This window comes from Somniosus microcephalus, chromosome 1 (assembly GCF_052327205.1).
Source record: "Somniosus microcephalus isolate GS21.2 chromosome 1, FLI_Smic_1.0, whole genome shotgun sequence".
In the NCBI taxonomy this organism is placed as follows: Eukaryota; Metazoa; Chordata; class Chondrichthyes; order Squaliformes; family Somniosidae; genus Somniosus; species Somniosus microcephalus.
Window position 1 is genome coordinate 313,658,087 of NC_140987.1, and position 18,358 is coordinate 313,676,444.

The 18,358-nt window shown below is 47.8% G+C and overlaps 1 protein-coding gene across 1 annotated transcript in view; it reads left to right on the forward strand.

Moving 5' to 3' along the window:
* Nucleotides 1-18,358, forward strand: part of LOC147124860 (SH2 domain-containing adapter protein B-like) — a 209,612-nt gene that overhangs the window by 167,863 nt on the left and 23,391 nt on the right. The window lies entirely within an intron of this gene.

Sequence of the window (18,358 nt, forward strand, 5' to 3'; positions counted from 1 at the left end):
TCTTTCAAAAACCTGAGCTTCAGGGTATTTTTACTTCACAGATGTTAGAAAAAACTTTCAACCACATCTGTACATTCTGAGCATGTGCAGTTTGCAGAGTTTTCCAGCAGGCATGCTGTACATCAACAGGGATTGAAGGGTATTGTGTCTCCTTATTCTGGAATGATCTGAGTGTATCTTTGCCTTCTCCAAATATTTTTGCAGAAATTGAATTATCAAAGCTCTTATTTCATGGACGTCTAGCCTTTATTTTAACTTATTTACAACAGACAATTGAACAACAGTAACTGTTGATGGTTAAAAGACAGAACCAAGAAATTGTTTATAGAGAATGGATTGCTATTCATTTTTAAAAAAATCTCTGCTGAACTATTTTTTTCAGGCTTAAGTATTTTTGGCAATATACATAAAAAATTGGAAGCTGCATAAATGATGAACTTATAAGCACTTTATGAAGTAATTTTTGTTTGTTTACAGAAACTTATGTTTGTTAACAGGCATATAAGTTGGCAAACATACTAATAGTGCACCAAAACTTAAATGTTCCACTTCTGGATACCTGGCATATGGGGAAACTGTGCACTCAAACCTCTGATTTTTAAGAAGCAGAAGATTTGTGCTGAAATTCTTGAAGGCAGAATGTAAAGACAAAAACCAGCTGACAAGGGGAAACCGGAAAGTATAAAAAAGGTTGTGGATGAGTTGGGAAAGGATGCTTCTGGGTGTGAAGATGGTGGGGGAAGGGGGACTATTGGTTGGAAACGGAGCCAACAGCCAGCCCAACTCCGTTCCCTGACCACCATTTCCATCCCTCTCGCCACCTCGCTACCTCTCCTCCTTTTAAGATGCTCACTAAAACCTACCTCTTTGACCAAGTTTTTGCTCACCTGTCCTGATATCTCCTCCTGTGGCTTGATGTCAAAAATGCTTTTATTCACAACGCTGTTGTGAAGCGCCTTGGCATGTTTTGCTATGTTAAAGCTGATATATAAATGCAAGTTGTTGTTGGAACGCCTCCCCTACAAGATTGTCAGACCCGACTCCTCCTCCACCCCCCCCCCCCGTCCCAATACTGCCAGTAGACAATGAGGTGGATAGTAGTAGACGTCAAGAAAGTCAATAGGGAACGGTACCATTCGTTAAATGTAATGATCCTTTGCGATGCTTCACTGTGAATGATGAATGTCAGTGCAGATCACCGGGGAAATGCTCATGATGCCTTTGTCACTCAAACTTACATGGCACCTTCACCAGAGCACGGCAAAAATCTGGATGGTTCTTAGGTGACAAGGCCTACCCACTAAAGTTGTGGCTGATGACATCTTACTGCAGGACCAATAGTGCAGCACAGGAAAGGTATAACCATACACATGTGTGCACGCAGCAAGTCGTGAAGAGGAGAGTAGGGATGCTGAAATCACGCTTCTGGTGCCTGGACAGCTTGGGGGTACTTTGCTGTACTCATAGAATCATAGAATGGTTACAGCACAGAAGGAGGCCATGCGGCCCGTCGAGCCCGTGTCAAGAGCACTTCAGCTAGCCCCACTCCCCCGTCCCCCTGCTTTTTTTTTCCTTCAGGTACTTATCCAATTCTCTTTTGAAAACCACGATTGAGTCTGCCTCCACCACCCTTTCAGGCAGTGCATTCCAGATCCTAACCACTCGCTGCGTAAAAAAGATTTTCCTCATGTCGCCTTTGGACCCTCTGCCAATCACATTAAATCTGTGCCCTCTGGCTCTTGACCCTTCTGCCAATGGGGGCAGTTTCTCTCTATCTACTCTGTCCAGACCCCTCATGATTTTGAACACCTCTATCAAATCTCCTCTCAATCATCTCTGCTCTAAGGAGAACAACTCCAGTTTCTCCAGTCTGTCCACATAACTGAAGCCCCTCATCCCTGGAACCATTCTTGTAAATCTTTTCTGCACCCTCTCTAAAGCCTTCACATCCTTCCTAAAGTGCGGTGCCCAGAATTGGACACAATACTCCAGTTGAGGCCGAACCAGTGTTTTATAAAGGTTCATCATAACTTCCTTGTTTTTGTACGCTGTGCCTCTATTAATGAAGCCCAGGATCCTGTAAGCTTTTTTAACCGCTTTCTAAACCTGTCCTGTATATCTTCAATGATTTGTGCACACACACACCCAAGTCCCTCTGTTCATGCACCCCCTTGAGAATTGTACCCTTTAGTTTATATTACCTCTCCTCGTTCTTCCTACCAAAATGTATCACTTCGCACTTTTCTGCATTAAATTTCATCTGCCACGTGTCTGCCCATTCCACCAGCCTGTCTATGTCCTCTTGAAGTCTATGTCCTATTCTCCTCACTGTTCACTACACTTCCAAGTTTTCTGTCATCTGCAAATTTTGAAATAGTGCCCTGTATACCTAAGCCCAAATCATTAATATATATCAAGAAAAGCAGTGGTCCCTGGGGAACACACTGTACACCTTCCTCCAGTCCGAAAAACAACAGTTCACCACTATTCTTTGTTTCCTGTCGCTTAGCCAATTTTGTATCCATGCTGCCACTGTCCCTTTTATTCCATGGGCTTCAACTTTGCTGGCAAGCCTATTATGTGGCACTTTGTCAAACTCCTTTTGGAAGTCCATATACACCATATCAATCGCATTGCCCACATCAGCCCTCTCTGTTACCTCATCAAAAAATTCAATCAAGATAGACAGGATTTGCCTTTAACAAATCCGTGCTGGCTTTCCTTAATTAATCCACACTTGTCCAATTGACTGTTAATTTTGTCCCGGATTATCGCTTCTAAAATCTTCCCCACCACCGAGGTTAAGCTGACTGGCCTGTAGTTGCTGAGTTTATCGTTACACCCTTTTTTGAACAAGGGTGTAACATTTGCAATTCTCCAGTCCTCTGGCACCACCCCTGTATCTAAGGAGGATTGGAAGATTATGGCCAGTACCTCCACAATTTCTAACTTTACTTCCCTTAGCATCCTAGGATGCATCCCATCCAGCCCTGGTGACTTATCAAAATCAAATCAATGTTTTATTTTTTTATTTGCCATATGTATTACTACAATGGAATGTTTTTTACTCCCTGATCACTTCCACAATAGGCTGTGGGAGCTCACAGAGACACGTCGCTATTCTACAGCGCCATGTTCGGTAAAAGTCAATTAAATTGTGTCCAATGGCAGTGGGAACGCGATGTCCATCAGCCGCTCCGCCTCCGCGGACTCCTCCTCCCTGTTGCCGGCTCCACAATATGGTGTCCTTCTTCTCACGGTCACCGTCTGGCCTCAGGTCTCCATGCTCGGCTCTCCCTCCTTCCCCTCGAACTGCGAGCTTCCCGCACTGTCGCCGGTTCAAATTTGCAACGGCCCGGGGCCTGCCTCTCACGCTCATGTCCGGCCTCCAACCGCCATGCCCGGCTCCCCTCCTCCTAGTCCGAAACAGAAATCCACGACGAGGAGCTGCCGGGCGACGTGCCGAAGCAGGTCTTCGTGGCTGCTGCTGCCGCTTCCCGCTGCTGCGCTGCCTCCGCCCGACTCGCCGAACACATCGCTCCGGCATCGGGAGCAGGCGGCTGGAGGTGCGGGCCGTCCGAAGCAGGAGAGTGCTTAGCTCCGGACCGCCTCGGTCGCCATCTTGAATCGCTTATCTACTTTAAGTACAGTCAGCCTTTCTAGTACCTCCTCTTTATCAATTTTTATCGCATCCAATATCTCAACTACCTCCTCTTCCACTATGACTTTGGCAGCATCTTCTTCCTTGGTAAAGACAGATGCAAAGTACTCATTTAGTACCTCAGCCATGCCCTCTGCCTCCATGCGTTGGTCTCCATTTTGGTCCCTAATCGGCCCCACCACTCCTCTTACTACCTGTTTATTATTTACATGTCTATAGAAGACATTTGCATTCCCTTTTATGTTAGCTGCCAATCTATTCTCATATTCCCTCTTTGCCCCTCTTATTTCCTTTTTCACTTCCCCTCTGAACTTTCTGTATTCAGCGTGATTCTCACTTGTATTCTCAACCTGACATATATGCTCTTTTTCTGCTTCATCTTACTCTCTATCTCTTTAGTCATCCAGGGAGCTCTGGCTTTGGCTGCCCTACCTTTCCCTCTCTTGGGAATGTACCTCAACTGTACCTGAACCATCTCCTCTTTAAAGGCAGCCCATTGTTTGATTACAGTTTGCCTGCCAATCTTTGTTTTCAATTTACCCGGGACAAGTCTTTTCTCAACCCACTGAAATTGGCCCTCTTCCAGTTAAGTATTTTGACTCTAGATTGCTCTTTGTCCTTTTCCATAGCTAACCTAAACCTTATGATACTATGATCACTCTTCCCTAAATGTTCCCATACTGAAACCTGATCCACCTCACAGAAATCACAGAAACCCCACAGTGCAGATAGAGGCCATTTCGGCCGATCGAGCCTGCACCGACACATATCCCACCCGATCCCCGTAACCCCTACACCAACACATATCTCACCCTATCCCCGTAACCCCACGTATTTAATCCCCCTAACACTAAGGGTCAATTTATCATAGCCAATCAACCTAACCCGCACATCTTTGGACTATGGGAGGAAACCGGAGCACCCAGAGGAAACCCACGCAACACGGGGAGAATGTGCAAACACCTGACCCACCTCATTCCCCAGAACCAAATCCAGCAATGCCTCCTTTCTCATTGGGCCAGAAATGTACTGACCAAGAAAATTCTCCTATGCACACTTCAGAATTTTTTGCCCCTCTCTGCCCTTTACACTATTACTATCCCAGTCTGTATTAGGATAATTGAAGTCCCCTATTATCACTACTCTATAGTTCTTGCACCTCTCGCTAATTTCCGTGCAAATTTGCTCCTCTATATCCTTCTCACTAGTAGGTGGCCTATAGAGTACACCTAGTAGTTTAATGGCATCTTTATTGTTTCTTAACTCTAACCAAATAGATTCCGTCCTTGACCCCTCCAGGACATCCTCTCTCTCCAGCACTGTAACATTCTCCTTAATCAATACTGCCACCCCACCTCCTTTATTTCCTGATCACCTTATATCCAGGAATATTAAATACCCAATCCTGCCCTTTTTTGAGCCAGGTCTCCGTTATCGCCACAACATCATATTCCCATGAGGCTATTTGCGCCTGCAGCTCACCAACCTTATTTACCATGTTTTGTGCATTTACATTCATGTGTAGGAATGTCTAGTTCCTATCAAGAGACTGAGGTCGACTCAGGCGATCAACAAATGATGTTTAATATAAAACAAATTGAGTTTCACAAACCAATGCACGAGAACTACGAAAACAGGTCTAGTCAATTCGGAGGCTCCACGAGGACTGCCAGGGCGGTCCCGTGGCTGGCGTCATGACGTCATCACGTTTTTCCCGCCGATGGGGCTCACGTGATGAACGGCGTGACGTCATCGCGTTTGCCCGCGCTCTTAAAGGGACCGCGCTCTGTACATGCAAACAGTATATACAAAGATACAGACTCAGGCTGTAGTTAACATATTGTTAAAGGGAATTATATACATTTGATCGGAGTCCCTTAGTGGCTCCGCCACATGTGCGCCCCCAGAATTGTCTTTAACAGAAAAAGTGAAACGGCGAGGAGGCCTGACAAGCCTGTCAGAGCGACTTCTGTACAGTTGGAGTGGAAGCTGCTGGACGGCTGGCGGGCGGTGGCGCTTGATCTGGCACGGCGACTGTGGGCGGTTGGCCATGTTTTGGCGGCTGTGCGGTCTCGACCGGGCGGTCAAGGTCCAAGTGTGCCGGCTTCAACCGGTCAACCGAAATGTGGTCCGGTTTACCTCCGATATCCACCGAGAAAGTTTTGCCTCGCGGCTCTAGCACGCGGAAAGGACCAGTGTAAGGAGCTTTGAGCGGATCCCGATGAGCGTCGTGGCGGATGAACACATATTCGGCGTTCTTCAGCTCTGCTGGGACGTGGGAGCTCTGAAAGCCGTGATGCGACGTTGGTACTGGTGCAAAACACCTGGCTGCCTCCTGATGGCTGATGAGTTGATTGGATGCGGACCATGGCTCTGGTGGAGTCGGAAGGAAATCCCCTGGTACACGTAGCGGTTGGCCATAGACGAGCTCTGCCGAGGACGAGCGAAGATCTTCCTTGGGTGCCATGCGAAGACCCAACAGGACCCATGGTAGCCTGCCCACCCACCCAGCGCCTTGGAGGCTGGCCCTCAGTGCAGCTTTGAGCGACCTGTGAAAACGTTCGCACAGGCCGTTCGCCTGTGGATGATAGGCTGTGGTGCGATGGAACTTGATGCCGAGCCCCTGAGCCACAGCGTTCCAGAGCTCAGAGGAAAATTGCGGTCCACTATCAGAAGAGATGTCCGCCGGTACCCCGAAACGGGCGACCCAAGAGGAGATGAATGCCCTGGCTACGTCTGCCGAAGTGGTGGATGACAAGGGAACTGCCTCTGGCCATCTGGTGGTGCGGTCTACCATCGTAAGGATGTGTGTAAACCCATGAGAAGGTGGAAGTGGCCCCACCAGGTCCACATTCACGTGATCGAACCGTCGCTCCGGAACAGCGAAGGTGGCCAATGGAGCTTTGATGTGACGCTGCACCTTGGCCTTTTGGCAGACCACGCAGGTGTTGGCCCAGTCGCGGACATCCATATGCATGCCCCGCCAAACGAACTTGGACGACATCAGCCTTTGCGAGGCCTTCATGCCCGGATGTGACAGCCCGTGTAGGGTGTCAAACACTTTGCGGCGCCAGGCAACCGGCACGATAAGGCGAGGATCTCCTATGGAGACGTCACAAAGTAGCGTGGTGCCTGCAGCGTGGAATTTGACGTCGGCCGCTTGGAGGCTAGAGGGGCTGGTTCGGTAAGCTTGCACCTCTGGATCCGAGGCTTGATCCGCAGCCATGAGGGCATAGTCGATGCCGAGCTGGTCTGCCTGAACGGTCGCGCGGGAGAGGCAATCCGCCACCAGGTTGTCTTTACCGGCCACGTGCTGAATATCAGTTGTGAACTCAGAGATAAACGCCAACTGACATTGTTGTTGGGCTGACCACGGTTCGGCATTCTTGGCCATAGTGAACGTTAGTGGCTTATGGTCTACAAAAGCAGTGAAAGGATGTCCCTCCAGCAAGAACCAGAAATGGCGGATGGCCAGAAAAAGAGCCAGCAACTCCCAGTCGAAGGTACTGTACTTCCGCTCGTTTCGCTGTAGTTGACGGCTGAAGAACGCCAGTGGTTGCCACGTTCCATTTACCCACTGCACTGCGCCGATGGCGTAGTCTGACACGTCGGTAGTGAGGGCAATGGTGGCACCTAGCAGTGGGTGCGCCAGCATGGTCGCGTTGGCGAGTGCACTTTTTGTGTCAACGAACGCCCGGTCCATGTCGACCGTCCAGCTTACCGGATCCTTGCCAGACTTGCCCTTGAGGGCCTCGTACAGGGGTTGCATGAGCAGAGCTGCCTTAGGCACGAAGCGGTGGTAAAAATTTGCCATTCCGAGGAACTCCTGCCAGGCCCTGATGGTCTGCGGGCGTGGAAAAGATGTTACTGCCTCCACCTTCGTTTGCAAAGGAATTGCGCCGTCCGATGTGATGCGATGGCCCAAGAAATCAATCTGTTGCAGGCCGAACTGGTACTTGGCCAGGTTGATGATCAGGCCGTGTTGGCTGAGGCGTCTAAAGAGGGTGCGTAAACGGCAGATGTGCTCCTCTTTGTTGGAACTGGCGATGAAGATGTCGTCGAGGTAGACGAATATAAACTTGAGGTCCCGAAGTACGGAGTCCATCAGGCGCTGGAAAGCCTGTGCAGCGTTCTTCAGTCCAACCTCATCCGCAGAAATTCGAAAAGGCCGAATGGGGTGATGACTGCAGTTTTCGGGACGTCTTGCGGGTGCATGGGGACCTGGTGGTAGCCACGGACAAGGTCGACTTTGGAAAAAATGATATTTCCTGCCAAATGGGCAGAGAAATCTTGGATATGAGGGATCGGATACCGATCAGGAGTAGTGGCGTCGGTAGTCGCCGCATGGCCGCCATCCGCCGCCAGGTTTCGGGACAATGTGTAGAGGTGAAGACCAGGGACTATTCGACCGGCGAATAATCCCTAGCCATTCCATCGTGGCGAACTCCGCTTTCGCAGCGGCGAGCTTGCCAGGTTCGAGGCGCCGGGCCCGTGCATAGACCGGGGAGCCAGTAGTGGTGATGTGATGTTCGACACCATGTTTCGTGGCCGTGGAGGAGAAGGCGGGTCTGGTCAGGTCTGGGAAATCTCCTAGCAGGCGAGTGAACTCATCCGGAGGCGGGAACGCACAGGAGACGGTGTGCGACATGGCGTTACTTCGGTGGCAAGGGATGGAGTGGAACGTGGCCGCATTAATTAAACGGCAGTGCCTTACATCAACCAGGAGGCTGTTGGCGCACAAGAAATCCGCACCGAGGATGGCTTGCGAGACCTTGGCCGTGATGAATTCCCAGCAAAACCGCTGGCCGCCGAAACACACCTGGACCCGCCGTCTGCCGAAGGTCTGAATAGCCCCGCCATTAGCTGCCTCGTGGGAGAGGCCGTGCCTCCCAGCCTGTATATCAAGATTTGACGCGGATAGGATGCTACACTGCGCCCCGGTGTCGCAGAGGAAACGTCGACCAGAGAGGGAGTCGGTGATAAAAAGAAGCTTTCCAGCATTTCCGATTGCCATCGCAGCCGCGGGGCGCCCGTTAGAGCCGGTCCTCTTTTGCCAGAGTTGATGTTTTTTTTGGGGCGAGAAGCTGCAGGGAGGGCGGCAACATCTTGCTTTTGTGCCAAAACGGGCGTGGTAGAAGCACAACCCCGCAGGTTGAGGAGCTGGGGCGGCGTCTGTGGAGGATGGGCGCCTCGTGGCAGCGCAGTACTGCTGCGTCACCACGAAGATCTTGTCCGCTTCGGCAGCAAGCATTGCGCAGTCTGTGACTTCGGACCGGGCCAGGGCAGCTTGTACTGGCTCTGGTAACTGACTGAGGAAGAGCTCCCTAAAGAGGAAGCATTCCGGTTCGGAGCCAAGGAGTGTGAGCATTTGGCTCATGAGCTCAGACGGCTTGGAGTCCCCGAGGCCGGGCATAGCGAGCAGTCAGCGGGCGCGCTCCGACTTCGTGAGCCCGAAGACCTGTAACAACCGCGCCTTGATTGTTTCATACTTGCGGTCGTCCGGGGGGTTCTCAAGCAGGCTGACGATCCGCGAGGCGGTGGAGCTGTCGAGTGCGGAGACCACGTAAAAGTAACGGGTCTGATCCGCAACGATGTTCCGTAGTGCAAACTGGGCTTCGACCTGGACGAACCACGAGGTTGCTTGTTGCTCCCAGAATTGCGGTAGCTTCAATGCAATGGCGTTTGTTTCCATGCTTCGTTCCTTCTGCAAATACCGTTCACAAAAGTCGGGGTCACCAATGTAGGAATGTCTAGTTCCTAACAAGAGACTGAGGTCGACTCAGGCGATCAACAAACAATGTTTAATATTAAACAAACTGAGTTTCACAAACCAATGCACGAGAACTACGAAAACAGGTCTAGTCAGTTCGGAGGCTCCACGAGGACTGCCAGGGCGGTCCCGTGGCTGGCGTCATGACGTCATCACGTTTTTTCCCGCCGATGGGGGATCACGTGATGAACGGCGTGACGTCATCGCGTTTGCCCGCGCTCTTAAAGGGACCGCGCTCTGTACATGCAAACAGTATATACAAAGATACAGACTCAGGCTGTAGTTAACATATTGTTAAAGGGAATTATATACATTTGATCGGAGTCCCTTAGTGGCTCCGCCACACATGCACTGTAAACCTATCTTAGACTTTCTTATGTTCTCTCTTAGTCTGACCTCACCTAATACCGTACTATCTCTTACTCTAGTGCTATCTGTCTCTCCCACTCTTTTGTGCACTTTGTTTCTCCTTTCTAATGCTATATCCTGGTGCCCATCCCCCTACTCTCCTAGCAAAGTGGCGAGGATTGTGGTGGTATGCTGCGCATTGCGTAACTTTGCCCTGCGGGAAGGACTGGCCCGGCAGACGAGATGCCAGTGGAAATGGATGAAATGAAGGCTCCCAACCCGGAGGTCACTGGGGCCATGGGTCCAGGCCTCCCCCCCGAGGAAGCTGCTGCTTTGTACAAAAATAATAAATTGCAGGACAACGGAGTATTACAGTTTAAACTATTTTAATGAAGCATCAGGTCTGTAAGCTTTCTCAATCATCCAGCACCGTGTGGACAAGATGGAGTCAGGACCCCTGGGTCTTCTAAACAATAGCAGTCCTTACAGATGCCTGCAGGCCAATGACAACTCAGCATGTGATCACATGTGAATATAATAGGTATTCCTTACAGATGCCTGCAGGTCAATGATAAATCAATATGCAAATGTTACACCCCCCCCCCCTGCTTAGCACACAAATTAATAGGAAAAATTGAAAGTCAAATAGTGGAACTTTTATTTCAACACTTTAAACAACAATTGAGGTAGTCAGCGCAGCAGTTTAAAGAAAAATGGAAGTAGTTAGTCATTTTGTCCTTCAACAACAGTTGCAATTTAAACATGTGGAAATTATTAACATTTTTCAATTTTTCAAACATTTGCGAATTACTTCTGACTGAATATTTAAGAGCAGCAGCAACAACAATTATAATAGTAACAATTAAAAGAAAAATATAAATATCAATAAATAACACGCCAGCGATAGAACAAAAACAAAGACTTGCACCCTCTCAGGCGTGCCTGAGGATGAGTGTGAGTGAGACGGAGCAGGAGGAGGTGGACTCTGCACGAGAGGGGCACCCGATTCCCTCCTACGCCTCGCACCTCCCCATGAACGAACCTCTTTTGTGCCAAGGACACGGCCTGTCAGTTGGCATCAGGGAGTTGGGTGTTGGGTTGTTGATACTGCTCCAAGGGGACGTGGGGAGAAGTTGTGCTGTGAGCACTGGCAGCCGCCTCCTGCGAAGGGGCAGTTGCTGACACACCCTCAGCATCTGGGTGCTGGTGGCCCTGGACTGTGTCTGTGGTGGGAGCCAGTACTCGGCGGCACATGGCATCAATTGCAGTGCAGCGTATTCGCTGTGTACAGTTCAACTGTATGTGAAATAACATGGCAACGGTTACCCAAATTCTGCGCAGTGTGCTCCAGCTTCTGGCCAAGGTTCTGCCCAAGGACCTTAATCTCCTGTCTCATGGAGCCAAGAAATTCCAGGTACTTGCCATGCGCTGCAAACAACCTCCTTCTCATTTTTGGTCCCATGAAGTCCTCCTCCCAGTCGTCATTAAGCTGGGCCCGACATCTACCCCATCTTATAGGGGACTGGGATGCATCTCCCCCAACCCCCAACTCCCAGTGGTGTCTCACCTGCCCCAACAGGTTGGGGGGGAGTGGGGGGGGCAGAGTCACCTGTGCCTCGCACACAGCCAGAGGGGCCAGGAGTTGGAGAGGGGGTCAGGTGAGGTTTGTTGTGGTCAACCATCCACACCATATCAGCACCTTCAAAGTGCAGCGTAGCGACAGGAGTGATGACGCCGCTTCGCCTGCTCAGGCATGATGGGCCAAATGGCCTCCATCTGTGCGGTAAAATTCTCTGATCCCAGTAACTCGCAGTACTGCCAAGATGTGCTCTACCATGCCCCTCTTCTGCCCCTCTCGATTCCAGGACCCTGCACTCAGAAACCCACCCCACACCCCCCACTCCCTGTGCTCCCTGATCCCATTTCAATCTCCCCACAATCCCTCTCACAGTAATCCCAGATCCCAAGATTTGCTCCAACATTCCTAGGACTTCCCTCGCTAATGTTTCTGGATCTCTAGGATCCTTCTCCCAGTCTTCCTAAACACTGGGAGTTCATACCACCTGACCCCTTTCCCAGTGCTCCCGGATCAGAGGACTTCACCCACCTTCCTCAATGCTGATAAGCCAGTGTTCCTGGTAATAATACTCGTCATAATGCTCCTGTTCTTGAAAAACCTCTGATTTACTGTCAGCAACACCATGGGAGATCTGCTAGTAGTTCATTATTTTCTGATTCCTATCTCTGGAACCTCCTCCAGCCCTAAAACCTTCCAAGATATCTGCACCTCTCCAATTCTGATCTCTTGTGCATCCCCTAACTGGTGATTTATAAAGGTTGAACATAACTTCCTTGCTTTTATACTCTATGCCTATGCATATAGAATGTAAATCAATACATTTTCTTGCATTTGTATGGTTCTGCAGACAAGATACAAATGTCATCCTTCAAAGTGCGATGCACGAGAGAGTCCCTGTCACTGACGGCACCTGAAGTGTTTGTCTGTATTGTCTCTTGTTTTATTATTTCCTAATGGTGGATCTATGTCACAATTATATTGTGGAATTACATATTGCGGTTAATGACAATGGGGAATGGATACAGCTGAGAAACAAGTTGCAAGGATATTGACTGATAGCATCTAGTAATGTGCCTTAGTGATTGCACCTCTAACATGTGTGCTTTGATCTCATTGTTTTCTACCATGCCAATCACATTAATTATAATGTGCACTGAATAATTCTTGCAGTGAGAAATTAGTCTTTTTTCCCTTTTATTATTTTCAGCTGAAAGAAATGTCTTTGTTCAATTTAGAAGCTAATTTGATTTAAATAAATGTATTAATATATTAAACTTGTATCAAACCTTGGTTAGACCACACTTGGAGAACTGCTTACAATTCTGGTCGCCACATTATAAAAAGGATATAGAGGCACTGGAGAGGGTGCATAAAAGATTAACAAGTTTGAAATCAGAAATGTGAGGTTATATCTATCAGGAAAGGATGAACAGGCTGGGTCTCGTTTCTCTTGAAAAGAGGAAGCTGAGGGGTGACCTAATAGAGGTCTTTAAAATTATAAAAGGTTTTGATAGAGTGGATAATGTTTCTACTTGTGGGGAAGAGAATAACTAGAGGCCTCAATATAAGATAGTCACCAAGAAATCCAACAGGGAATTCAGAAGAAACTTCTTTACCCAAAGAGTGGTGAGAATGTGGAACTCGCTGCCACAGGGAGTGGTTGAAGCGAGTAGTATCGATGCATTTAAGGGGAGGCTGGACAAGCAAATGAGGGGGAAGGGAATCGAGGGTTATGCTGATAGGGTTACATGAGGAAAGACGGGAGGAGGCTCGAGTGGAGCATAAATGCCGGCATGGTCTGGATGGGGCGAATGGCCTGTTTCTGTGCCGTATATTTCACAGTTCTATGTAATTCTCTATATTCTTGCCTGTGAAACATTCTGTGGAAGGAAGAAATCCAAATTGGTAAGTCTTAAGAAAAAAACTAACTGTATAGTAGACGAATATGTCATGCTGTAAGTTGTATCTGCAGGGAGGAAGCAATTGAGTTCCATTCCGATACTTTTAAATCAACGGCTTTATTTGCTTTGACTCCATTTTCAACAACTACTTACATTTATACAGCATCTGTGAGATAGTAAAATGTTCCAGGGCCCTTTACAGGAACGTTATCAAACAACACTGAGCCACATAAGGAGATATTAGAACAGGTGGCCAAAGACTTGGTTAAAGAGTTAGGTTTTAAGGAGTGTCTTAAATAGAGAGGTGGAGAGGTTTAGGGGGGGTATTCCAGAGCTTAGGCCACGGCAGCTGAAGGCACGGCCGCCAATGGCGGAGCAATGAAAATGGAGGAGCACAGATATCTCAGAGGGTTGTAGGGCTGGAGGAGACGGAGGTGGGGGTGATGGGGTTGGGGGAGGGGGGGGCGGCGAGGTCATAGAGGGATTTGAAAACAAGGATGAGAATTTTAAAAATTGAGGTGTTGCCGGACCGGGGGCCAATGTTGGTCAGCGAGCACAGGAGTGATGGGTGAACAGGACTTGCTACAAGTTAGTTTTCACCTAATGTATGTTTTACAGGAGATTATTCAGAAATAAAGAGCTGCTACAGTAAATGCAGAATTATATTATATTCATATTTACTTCTATGTTTATTTATATATATCTATAATTTATATATTTATTTATGACTCCACAAGCACAAGCAGCCATACGGCTGCCAGGGATTGTGAAGCCATATCCTGGGGTGAATCACTACCTTGAGAAAATGAGGAGTAAAGGGACAAAGTTGGAAGAGAAATGAAATGAATTTGTCTTTTTAACCAGGAAGTGATCAAACAGGTGTAATGGAATTGCAGATTGACCTTTTAAAATTATACGCGCTTTCATGCTCCTGTCATTTTGGCAAATAGCTTGACTTGGGGAAACTTGATTTGGTCTCAAAAAAAGTGAAATAAACTTCATTTGTGGTCTGAAAAAAATTTCTGTAAGTATTGGCTCAGCATTCTAGAAGCAAAGCATTAGAAAGGGCCTGGTGGACTGTGTAATAAGAGCACTGACCTTTCAACTCTGGAGCCAGACTCAGTCTGAAGCAGGCAGGTGATATTAAGTCGATCCCTTTTCCCTGATAGATCCTAAATAAAATGGGTTTGTGCTATCACAAATTTGTTCCCAGTGGTGACTGCACTGAGCTTTCATTCAATTTGGCACAAATTGGATAACTTCACAAATGGATAAAGAGGTACAAGTCTTTGAAGGTGACAGGACAAGTCGAGAAGGCTGTTAAAAAGCCATACAGGATCCTTGGCTTTATAGGCATAGAGTTAAAAAGCAAGGAAGTTATGCTAAACCTTTATAAAACACTGGTTAAGCCCCACTAATTCTTGGCACCACATTTTAAGAAGGATGTCAAGGCCTTGGAAAGGGTGCAGAAGAGATTTACCAGAATGGTACCAGGGATGAGGGACTTCAGTTATGTGGAGAAGCTGGGGTTATTCTCCTTAGAGCAGAAAAGTTTAAGGGAGATTTGATAGAAATATTTAAAATCATGATGAATTTGACAGAGTAAATAAAGAGAAACTGTTTCCAGTGACAGAAGGGCCGGTAACCAGAGGACACAGATTGAAGGTGATTGGCAAAAGAACCAGAGGGGAAATCAGGAAAAACCTTTTTACACAGCGAGCTATGATGATCTGGAATGCACTGCCTGAAAGGGCAGTGGAAGCAGATTCAATAATTAATTTCAAAAGGGAATTGGATAAATACTTGAGGGGGAAAAATATGTAGATCTATGGAAAAGAGCAGAGGCGTGGAACTAATTGGATAGCTCTTTCAAAGAGCTGACACATTCATGATGGGCTAAATGGCCTCCTTCGGTGCTGTATCATTCTATGATTCCAAAATTCCTAAATAGAAATTTCATTGTGGGGTTTCCTGTTGAGGTTAGAGGTGAGTTGTCAGTTTGGAGCATCGGACATAGGAACAGGAGTAGGCCCTTCAGCTCCTCATGCCTGATCAATTAGATCATGGCTGAACTGTATCTCAACTCTACTCTCTCTGGCTCTGTAACCCTTAATACCCTTGCGTAACAAAAATCTATCCATCTCAGTTTTGAGGTTTTCAATTAACCCCCAGCCTCAACAGCTTTTTGGCAGAGAGTTCCAGATTTCCACTACCCTTTGTGTGAAGAAGTGCTTTGTGACATCATCCCTGAACAACCTGGCTCTCATTTTAAGGTTATGCCCCTTTGTTCTGGACTCTCCCATGTGAGAAAATAGTTTCACTCTATCTATCCGATCAATTCCTTTAATCATCTTAAACACCTCGATTAGATCACTCCTTAATCTTCTATACTCAAGGGGATACAAGTCTAGTCTATGAAACCTGTCCTCATAATTTAACTCTTTTAGCCCCGGTAAAGTTCTGGTAAATCTGCGCTGCACCTCCTCCAAAGCCAATATATCCTTCCCGAGGTGCGGTGCCCAGAACTCCAGATGTGTTCTGTACAACTTCCACCCCTTTTGATTCCAGGCCTTTTTGAGATAAATGCCAACATTTCATTAGTCTTTTAAATTATTTTTGTACCTGTCCACTAGCTCTTAGTGATTTCTGTACTTGGACCCCACAATCTCTCTGCTCCTCCGCAGTTCTGAGCTTCTCCATTTAGAAAACACTCTGATCGATCTTTCTTGGTCCAAAGTGGATGAGCTCACACTTCCCCATGTTGAACTCCATCTGCCACAGTTTTGCCCACTCACTTAATCTATCAATGTCCTTTGCAACTTTCTGCTCATATCTGCCCTATTGACTGTACCACCTAACTTGATGTCATCAGCGAATGCTTTCGCCACACAAAGATTTACAAAGATGGCACCAGAACTGAGAGATTACAGCTACTTGGAGAGATTGGACAGGTTGGGGCTTTTTTTCTTTAGTAAAGAAAAGACTTAGAGGTGACCGGACAAAGTGCTTTAAAATTATGAACGGTTGGACAGGGTAGATGTGGAGGGACTTGTGGGAGAATCCAAAACTAGGGGTCATAAATACAATGGGGCAGAAATTCGGATCGGGGGCTTGCCGCACGTGCAAGCCTCCGATCTGCACTTACCCGACGCGCCTGCCGTTCACCTCCAGGGACGCCTGGAATTCCTTTTTGAAAGAGAAGAATCCCGGGCAGCGTCTGACGTCGCGCCGCCCAGGAGTGCAGCCAGCGCGAAGCCTGTAGCGCGCTGTGCAAGTGAGACACGCCCCTTGAGGTCTCAGTTTAATAGGACACGCCCCCAATGTTTCTCACAAGCTGCAAAGCATTTTTACATGGCGAGCAGCATTTCAAATAGGTTTTTGGTATTTTTATGAAGCTTTTGGTAACTTTTATAAACTTTTAAAAACGTTTACATTATTTTGAAGAATCTGAAGTAGTTTTAAACAGAATTAAAGTAATTTAAAGACTTTTAAAAGCCCTGAAAGAATTTTTTTCATTCCATTTATTTATTTAGCAACGTCGTCGTCATACGTGTCTTCACACTGTTTCCTTTGGGGAACTGTATGAAGTGGTGGAAGGATTTATGGCCGTGATTAACGCTCCTTCCATGACCGTAACCATCTTTGAACCAGCCATTAGGGTGGTTAGTCCTATGGCGGGAGGGTTTTACGGGCTCCCACAAGCTATACAAGGAGGGGGGGCCACCCACACCCACGGACGCAAATATCCCACTGGATGTCAACCCAGAATTTAGAGCCGGAGCTCCGACTCCACTTGCCGGGACTGTCTGGAGCGGGGTTAGAAACCCTACGCCGTGTGGCCCAGCGGCGGGGATGCTACCGCTACGCCAAAGGCCCACTCCGATTAGCAACGTGAAATGGCTGGAATGAGCACAATTCACGGCATTAAAAGAACTCACAATTGAACTGATGATGACCTCAGCAATCTCCTCAATGAGGTGGAGGCGCAGCGCCTGCTCATCATTGGTAATGAGAAGTCCAAGGCGCCGCAAAAAGGACAGATGATAGCTTGGTCTTTCAAGTGGCAGCATAGGGCTCCAGTCACGGGGAGGGAAAAGGCGCAGGAAACGTATGGGTGTCACCTTTTGCATGGAGTGGGCCTTTTGCGTAGCGGTAAGCATCCCCGCCGCTGGGCCAGAAGGAGTAGGGTTTCGAACGCCGCTCCAGACAGTCCCAGCAAGTGGAGTCGGAGCTCCAACTATAAATTCTGGGTGGACATCCAGCGGGATACTTGCGTCCGCGGGTGTGGGTGGCCCCCCCCACTCAGATGGGTTGTGGGAGCCCGTAAAACCCTCACGCCATAGGACTAACCACCCTAATGGCTGGTATGAAGATGGTTATGGTCACGGAAGGAGCGTTAACGTGGCCAGAAATCCTTCCACCACTTCATACAGTTCCCGAAAGGGAACAGTGTGAGGATACGTACGACGATGACCTCTTGCGCAATGCACCTCCTTGGACCCTCAGTCGCAGATGCGAGGGGGCAAATCGTGCAATTGTTAAATTTTTCATTTTATTGACATGTAAAATGTTGGCCCAGTAATTCCATTCCAAACGCGTGAGTACGGTCGGGGTACTTACGCGTCTGGCCGGAGGAAATGCCGGTTTTCAGCATGCACAGCGCATGCGGGGATTACCGGCATTTCCTGTCCTCTGAACGAAGGGGTTCAGAGGCAGAACTCTTGCGACTGCACAGGCAGCGCGTGCGCAGTAAAATTCGCCGGTTTCATTCATGCTTTCAGTGAGGTTAAGTCCTTACAACTTACACATGAAAAAAGCATGAGTACAGTTGCTCCAGAGGCTGCGGAGGAAGATATATTTTATCGTGGAGCTTCTGAAAGGCAATATTTTTGTTTGGGAAAGGGAGGAAAGTTATTTTAAGAAATGCTGAGGTAAGTTTTAAAGTTCATTTTTGTTTTTTAAAACGGGTTTTCAGTACTGTAGGTAGAAGGAGCAATTGTGGCTATGTGAATTGAATTTGCTGTGTTTATTAAATGTGAAAATGACTCCAACATTTTTAAGAAAGAAACTTTTCATCAGTAATATATTCTTTTAAGTAA